The sequence below is a fragment of the Choloepus didactylus genome, chromosome X (genome assembly GCF_015220235.1).
Source record: "Choloepus didactylus isolate mChoDid1 chromosome X, mChoDid1.pri, whole genome shotgun sequence".
Lineage (NCBI taxonomy): Eukaryota > Metazoa > Chordata > Mammalia > Pilosa > Megalonychidae > Choloepus > Choloepus didactylus.
Window position 1 is genome coordinate 62,475,038 of NC_051334.1, and position 9,133 is coordinate 62,484,170.

Sequence of the window (9,133 nt, forward strand, 5' to 3'; positions counted from 1 at the left end):
GAGCTGAGAGAGGAGCTAAGACAGAAGCCCAGAGGCTTTTGGAGAAAGTCATTTGAAACACAACCCAGGAGCAAAGGACCAGCAGATGCCAGTCATGTGACTTCCCAGCTGACAGAGTTGTCCTGGATGTGATCAGCCATGCTTCAGTGAATTTATCCTCTTGTTGATGCCTTAGTTTGGACACTTTTATGACTGTAGGACTGTACATTTACAACCAAATAAACCCCCTTTATAAAAGCCATTCCATTTCTGGTATTTTGCACAATAGCAGCTCTAGCAAACTGGAACACCCCCCTGTGCTGGTTTGGATGTATTATGGTCCCCAAAATTCTATTGTCTTTGATGCAATCTTGTGGGGTAGATTAATTAATCTTTTTGATTAGGGCGTGACATTTTGATTGGGTGTTTTCATGGAGATGTGACCAACCCAACTGTAGGCAATAACTCTGATTAATTTCCATGGAGTTGTGGCCCTGCCCATTCAGCTTGCTCCTTGACTAGTTCACTGGAGCCCTATGTAAAAGCTCACACAGAAGGAGCTCACTGCTACCTAGCTGCTGCAACTTTGAGAGACATTTTGAAGATGGCTGTTGATAGCAGGCTTTTGCTCTGGAGAAGCTACAAGAGGGCAAAACACCTCAAGAGCAACATTTTGGAAGAATGCACAGGAGCTGAGAGAGAAGCTGGAACCCAATCCAGATGAGCAAATGCTAGCCACGTGCCTTGCCAGCTAACAGGTTTTCCAGATGCCATTGGCCATCATTTAGTGAAGGTATCCTATTGATGCTTTACATTGGACAATCTTTGGCCTTAAGACTGTGACTTTGTAATGAATTTAGCCCCCTTTATAAAAGCTAATCCATTTCTGGTATTTTGCATAATGGCAGCATTAGCAAACCAGAACAAATTTTGGTACCAGAGAAGTGGGGTGCTGCTGAGTTTGCAAATACCACACAAGTTGGAATAGCTTTTTAAATGGATAAGGGGAAGATTCAGAAGACTTATTAGGAGATTGATAGAAAAGGTCTAAATTGCTTTGCAGAGACTGTGGAAATCTGGACTCTAAAGATACTTCTGATGAGGCCTGAGCAGAAATGATGAATGTGTCATTGCCAACTGGAAGAAAGTGATCCTTGTTTTAAAGGGACAGAGAATTTGGAAAAATTGTGTCCTGGTGTCAGATGGAAGGCAGAATTTGGAAACAATTATCCAGAATATCCAGCTGAAGAGATTTTGACACTAAATATCAAAGGTGTGGCCTGGCTTCTTACTGCTTATCATAAAACGTGACAGTACAGAGATAAGCTGAGAAATGAACTCTTGGGTAGAAAGAAATCAGAAACTGTTCATTTTGAAAATTCTGGGCTTCCAAAAAGTGAGACCCCATAAACTACAGCCCCATGTGAGGATTTAAGCAAACATGGAACCTAATTGCCATTTCATTACAAGCCAGGATTGGAGATCCAGTTATCCAGAAAGGATTTGTGGAAAGCCTTACTGTATGATGGTTTTGATCTCCGTGTGCTTCATGCCAAGCCAATGAGTGTTTTTTTTGAGAGAACTGTATAGCTGGAGCCATGGCTGGTCTGGACTGGAGGGAACAGAGGAACAAATTGAAGGAAAAATTTCTTCAAAGACAGAGCCATGGAGACTGAGTTCTGGAGTCAAGAGATCTCAGGCTGAGAGAGTGGAGCAGCCCATGCACGTGGAAAGGGTGAGTTTGCCACAGAGGCAGAGGTCAGGACTTCTGCCTCAATGCTCAGGAAGAGTGCTGCCACCCCAGGCCCCATAGAGTGTGGAGGACATTCCCCAGGTATTGGGGAGAGCCTGGCTGCCACCCCACAGTTTTGAGAGGGGAGAGCCTTTGTCCCAGAGAGGCAGAATCTGGGTGGCACCCTGATATTTGAGGAGGTTGGGGCAAAAAAGAAGGTGGTCTCCCAATGTGTGGCTATGTTGGAGCACTCATGCCAGTGTTTGGAGAGAAAAGGGCTGTGGCAAAGGCCCTTAGAAAGGGTTGGACTCCCACTCTCTCAAGCCCCAAGGACAAAACATTATTGTATAAATGACTCTCAGACTTGGAAATCTAATGAAGTTTGACCTTCAGGTTTTAGGAATTGTTTTGGTCTCATAAACCCAGCTTTCCTTTCAATTTCTCCTTATGGCAATGGGAATGTTTATCCTATGAATGTCCCTCCTTTGTATATTGGAAGCAGATAACTTGTTCTAAGTTTCACTGGTCCACAGCCAGAGGGGCATTTTGCTTTAGGACAGACCACACCTGTAACTGATTTTGATGGGATCTTGTACTTACCGATTGCTACTGAAATGATTCAACTTTTTGTGATATTGCAATGGGCTGAATGTATCTTGTAAATGGAAAGATCATGTCATTTTGGGATCCAGGGGATGGAATGTGCTGGTTTGGATGTGCTATGGCCCCCAAAATGCCATTATCTTTGAAGCAATCTTGTAGGGGCAGATTGATTATTCTTTTTGATTAGGGTGTGGCATTTTGATTGGATGTTTCCAGGAAGATGTGACCCACCCAACTACAGGTGATAACACTGATTAGATAATTTCCATGGAGGTGTGGCCCTGCCCATTCAGCTTGTTCCTTGATTAGTTCACTGGAGCCTTATAAAAACTCAGACAGAAAGAGCTCATTGATAGCTAGCTGCTGCAACTTAGAGAGACATTTTGAAGATGGCCATTGAAAGCAGACTTTTGCTCCAGAGGAGCTACAAGAGGGCTAAACACCCCAAGAGCAACATTTTGAAAAATGCACAGGAGCTGAGAGAGAATCTGGAACACAATCCAAGATCAGCAGATGCCAGCCATGTGACTTTCCAGCTAATAGAGGTTTTCCAGATGCCATTGGCCACCCTTCAGCAAAGGTACCCTATTGTTGATGCATTACTTTGGACACTTTATGGCCATAAGACTAACTTTGTAACCAAATTAACCCCCTTTATAAAAGCCAATCCATTTCTGGTATTTTGCATAATGGCAGCATTAGCAAACCAGAGCAACCCCTTTCATTTATTTATTTTTTGTCTCTATTTTCTTACACATCTGTCCATACACTGGATAAAGGGAATGTCAGTCACAAGATCTTCACAATTGTACAGTCACACCATAAAAGCTATGTAGTTATACAATCATCTTCAAGAGTCAAAGCTACTGGATTACCATTCAATAATTTCAGGTATTTCTCTCTAACTATTCTAATACAGTAAAAACTGTATATATAGATATAGATATAGATAGATATATAGATATATAGAGATATATAGATAGAGTTTATATATATACACATATATATTGCATAAGATTAACCTCAAAATTGACCTCTTGACTCTATTTGAAATCTCTCAACCACTGAAACTTTATTTTGTTTCATTTCTCTTCCCCCTCTTTGTCTCAGAAGGCTTACTCAATCCCACAATATCAGGGCCAGGCTAATACTTGGGAATCATGTCCCATGTTGCCAGGGAGATTTATGCCCCTGGGATTGAGGTCCCACATAGGGGGAGAGGGCAATGAGTAAACCTGCAGAGTTGTCTTAGAGAAAGAGACCACATCCAAGCAACAAAAGAGGTTCTTTGTGGGTGATTCATAAGCATAATTATAAGTAGGCTTAGCTTCTCCTTTGCAGGAGTAAGTTTCATAAGGGCAAGCCCCAAGATCAAGAGCTTGGCCCATTATATTTGTAGTCCCCAGTGCTTGAGAGAATATCAGGAATTTCCCAGGTGGTGAAGTTTAATATTTCAACATTTTTCCTCCATGCCTCAAGGGGGCTTTTCAAATACTTTTTTATTTTCTGCCCAAATACCTCTGGATGTATTGGGTCATCACAGTAACCTGTACAAACCAAGTTCTCACTCCCTATTCAAGGTTCCATGTAATTACGGTGTTTGAATAAATTGATCATACAAGATAAATTAGATAGTGTGCTAGAGAAAATATAAATTTTTCACCAAATAAGCATCTCTTCCTTTGGTATCACACAGAAGTTGAAGTTTTAATACAGTCAATATTGTTCTTTACCCTTTAGTCTGATTTGTCTTATTCCTAAACAAATCAGCTTCATTCATGTCTCCAATTGAAGTCTGATTTCTTCTTCAGCATTTTTAACAGTTGTTCTATGGGGTAGAGCTGACTTTCTTAGCTGCATAACTCTATTTCTGAATCTAAGCTGTCACAGAGATACCCGAAGTTCCAAGGAACAACCAGGTTACACAGAGAGCTCAGCATCTCAGAATTTAGAAGTAAGTTACCATAACAAGTCAGGAATAGATGCTGTAAAACATTTTTGAAATTGAAGGTCTGAAGCACAATAAACTTTTCAGGTAGGCACCAAATGATTCTAAATTTTTTTCATGTCAGCTATTTCCATGAGATACTCTACTCATGTCAACACATTTTGGAGTGCTATAAGCATAAAATTTGTGACTATCCCAAAGCATATATTTAAGAAGTTTTTATAAATTGTTTGTGATGTTAATATGTTTAATTCTTATACCAAATCATGTTTTATGAAGACAGCATTGTGCTTTAAGCAAGAATGGAAACCTCAAAATAATCACCATGAAGCTTCTAAGATTTATGGGAGGATGGTACACATATATAAGATTAACTCTACAATGATGGAGTTACAAATGTTTAGAGCATCCCAGATTAGAAGAGAAGCCCAAACCACCATTTGAATAATTTAATACAACATTGTTCAGTCTGGATTGTGAGGACTGATCATAAGTTCCATTTAACCAGCTTAAATTGACTGTGCAGTTTTCTGTTGTATTTATTGTACAGACTATGTACATTCAATAAGGTTCCTTTTATGCTAAACTGTTGTGATTTTTGTCCCATAAATTTGAGGGTGTGCAAATTCCACAATCAATAAAAAGAGTCAATGCTTCTTCATCATAAGTAGACATGTCACCTGCAATAATTGTACTGAGGTGTAAAAGATGATTTCAAGAATATTTTGTACTGATCAGTTATGATGTTCCAACAAAAATTTACTCTAAAAGTCTAATAATTTAAATCTTCTATGAAGCACTAAATTCCAGTATGCAATGGCCATTGCATTTTCCCTGGATTCTTTGCAAAATTAAAAGCAAACTGGTAAAAATCTTAAAATTATCCTGCTTCTTCCAATTATTATTACATATTGGGTATCTGGGCCTTTAATTCTTCTGTACTTTCACAACCTAATACTGTCATGCATTCCATGAATTCCTGTTTGGAGAACTCACACTGTGTTGCTGCTCTGAACTTCCATGCAGTGATCAACACACTAATACTAGCTGGATTGAGTGTAAGATCATCACAGAACTGTTGTATACCATCTATTCCAATTTTATTTTCATCTTGAGGACCTTTATATCCATTGTATAGGTGTTCTAACTTCTTTCTGTCCAATGATCCTTTTACAGTCTCATACAAAATTTCCATATTTTGGAAAAATTTGTCTGTTGCAGCAACTGACTTCCACTCATTTTGAGACAGACAAGTTGTTGCTGTTTATTTACTGGATTGTGTGGAGATTATAAACAAATAACTTCATCCTTCTGTGATGATGTCAATGCGTTCATGTTGGTGTCCTCAATACCTCACTTCTTCTCTCCTGGGTCTGAGAAGGAATCCCTGGTCCACATGTAAGCAGAGGGATGGGGGCTTGTACTAGTAACCCTCATTAGGCTCCCCCTCCCCCAGGGTATCCCAAGGTGGGAGAGAGAGCATGGATGGCGTCTAAAGATGTTAAATTTTAACCGCATGGTAACCACAAAGAAAATAAATGAGGAATATACCCAGAAAGAAATGAGAAAGACTCAAAATGGTACAGTATAAAAATAATGAAAGCAAACATTAACAGAAAATTTGAGAGTCAAAAACGTTGTCTTAGAAAAAAATAGCAAACTGGCAGAGGAGAGTCCTGCATTATCAGCAGTGACTTTAAATGTAAATGGATTAAATTCTCCAGTCAAAAAGGCAGATATAAACAGAATGGATATAAGGTATGACCCAACTATATGCTGTTCACAGGACAGTCACAATAAACTCAAAGATACAAGCAGGTTGAAAGTGAAAGGAGGGAAAATATGAAATATACCATGCAAGGAGTAGCCAAAAGTGATCTGGGGTAGCTAGACTACTATCAGATAAAATATACTTTAAGTCAAAATTCTATTACAGGGGTAAAAGATGACAAAGGGGTCAGTTCAACAAAAAGAAAAGTATAAATTCAAGTATTTATACAATATACTTGCATTTATATTTCTACTTGTATTTATACAAGTGTATATACAACAAGTATAAATACACCTGCACCTACTGACAGAGCCCCAAAATATATGAAGCCAATACTGACAGATTTGAAGGAGAAATTGACAGTTCTATATTAAGAGTAGGAGGCTTTAATTCACCACTTTCAATAATGGATAGAATATCCAGGCAGAAGATCAACAAGGAAATACAGGACTTGAACAATACTCTAAACCAATGAGACATAACAGACATATATATAGAACACTTCACACAATAGCCACAAAATACACCTCCTTTTCTAGTACATTTGGATCATTTGCCAAGATGAGACATATCTTAGGTTCCAACACAAGTCACAAAATTAAAAAAAATATATTGAAATCATATAATAAATCCACTTTGATCACAATAGAGTTAAGCTAGAAATAAAAAACAGAGGGATAAATGGGATATTCACAAATATTTGTAAGTTAAACATTTCCTTAAACAAATGGTGGGTTAAAAAATCACAAGGGAAATTAGAAATACATTAAGGAAATGGAAATGAAAAATCAACATACCAAAGTTATGGGATGCAGCAAAGGCAGTGAGGAAGGGAAAATTTACAACACTAAATGTTTACATGAAAAAAGAAGAAAGAGCTCAAATCAAAGACTGAACAGCACATATGAAAGAACTAGAAAAAGAAGAGGAAACCAAATGCATGGCAAGCATAGGGAAGGAAATAACAAAGATTAGGGCAGAGATAAATGAAATACAGAATAAATACAGTAGAGGGAATCAACAAAACCAAAAGTTGATTCTTTGAAAAGATCAATAAAATTGTCAAACCTTTAGCTAAACTGATGAAAGAAAAGAATGTACACAAATAACTAAACTCAGAACTTCAAAAGGGAACGTTACTACTGACCTCACTGAAATAAAAAGGACTAAAAGATATAATATGAGCAACTGTAAGCCAACAAATTATATAACCTAGATGGAATGGACAAATTACTAGAAATACAAACTGCATAACTAAGTCAAGAATAAACAGGTGACATCATCAACATGGTGACATAAACAGCTGCTGAAAACTTCTCCCCAGATATTCAGCAAAAATGGGGAAAACCCTGACTTGTTTGGGACTCTGGAGGAGAGTATGGATGGGACAAGGACCCTACAGATGCTGAATTGAAGAAGAAGAGATATATAAGGTAGGAGAACTCTGGTCTGGGCTGGCAGGTCTTCTCCACTCCCCCTCACTCAGTCTCAACCAGGAAAGAAGGAACACAAAACCCACAGTTAGATTTCCTCTCACCTCCTACGAGGGACACAGATTAAAAAATTGCTCACAGCAGTGTGACAGATCCCCATTGTTTGTATATCAGTGGGCTAGGAGAGGATATTTCAAGGCCCAGAGTAGTGAGGGACAAAGAATCTGAGAAAATGTGGGCAGAGACTTTTCCAACCCTGGGTGCCTTTCCACCACCCTTGAGAAACATAGTAGCCAGTGGCCTGATACTTGCCTGGGGCATGGCTGAAAATTGTGGCAGCTGGGGGAGTCCTCTACCACAGAGAAAGTGTGGGACACAGCCCCACAGTGAGTCAGACATTACCCAGCAAAATGAGAGTACAGTCTGATGGGGGAACCAGGAGGCAATTCATCCCCACCCAACCCAACTCAGTTGGGCTCCAAGAGATAATTCAGCCCCACTCAGCCAGACCAACCAGTTTCAGCTGGACTACAACTTGTAACTCAGCCTGGTGAAGTCAGACTCAGCTGGGCTCCAATAGATAATCCAGGCTTCCCAACCAGACTCAGCCAGGCTGCAACAGGTAATTCAGCCCCACCCAACCAGATATGGCTGAGCTCCATGAGGTAATTCACCCCACGCAACCAGTCTCATCTCTGCTCCAAAAGGTAATTCAGCCCCACCTGGTCAGACACAGCCTTGGATCCAGAAGGTAAACACTTTCTGGGGATAAATATGGCATTGAGCAACGTCATCTTCTGGGCAGACCAGAAAGTGCAAGGGAATTTTAAGACTTCTAAGAATCTCTCCAGACCTTATCCCAGGCCCAGTGAAGCTGGTCTACACACAATGCATGAGAAACTGGCACTGTTTAAGTTGAGAAATATGGATGACACAACAGTTAAAGCAGTGCTCTAAAACAAACCCAGGGCTTGCTGGGCATTGGAAAATGTAACACCATTGGGTGCCAACAGAATTGTTTTACACACACAGAGAGAACTTGCTGTGGTGCCCAGTGTCTACCTCCCAGATGCAGGCTGCTGTGGGCACCAGGTTATAGGGAGAAACTGGATGTGCAGAGCTAATCTGAAAACAGGCCAACACAAGAGAGATATAGGCACAGCAAGGACCAGAACAAGAGCTGAAAAATTGTGATCAGTTAAATAGAAGCTATGTTAGAGGTCTAGAATAAGTTGAACTGAACACCAAAAAAATGATAGAAGAAAAAGCCAACCAATGATAAAACCCAAATTAAAAGAGTGGAAATGACCTCTAGAATAAGCTAATCAAGGAAACCAGCTGCCTAAACACAAACAAAAACTTATGAGTCACACTAGGGAAAACAAAGATGTGGCCAAGTCAAGGGAACAAACCACAGCAGATGAGATACAGAAATGGAAACAACTAATTAAAGATGTTCAAACACACATGCTAAATCAATTCAAAAATCAAATCAATAAGTTGAAGGAAGATATGTCAAAACAGATGAAGGATATAAAGAAGATATTGGGTGAACATAAGGGAGAATTCAAAATATTGAAAAAACAAAAATGCAGAACTTATGGGAATGAAAGTCACAATAAAAGAGATGAAAAACAAAATGGAAACTTACAACAACAGATTTGAAG

General features: G+C 39.4%; 1 pseudogene; it reads right to left on the minus strand.

Annotated features, from left to right (window-relative positions):
* Positions 1-4,843: 4,843 nt before the first annotated feature.
* On the minus strand, positions 4,844-5,606 carry LOC119523518 (annotated as a pseudogene).
* Positions 5,607-9,133: the final 3,527 nt, after the last annotated feature.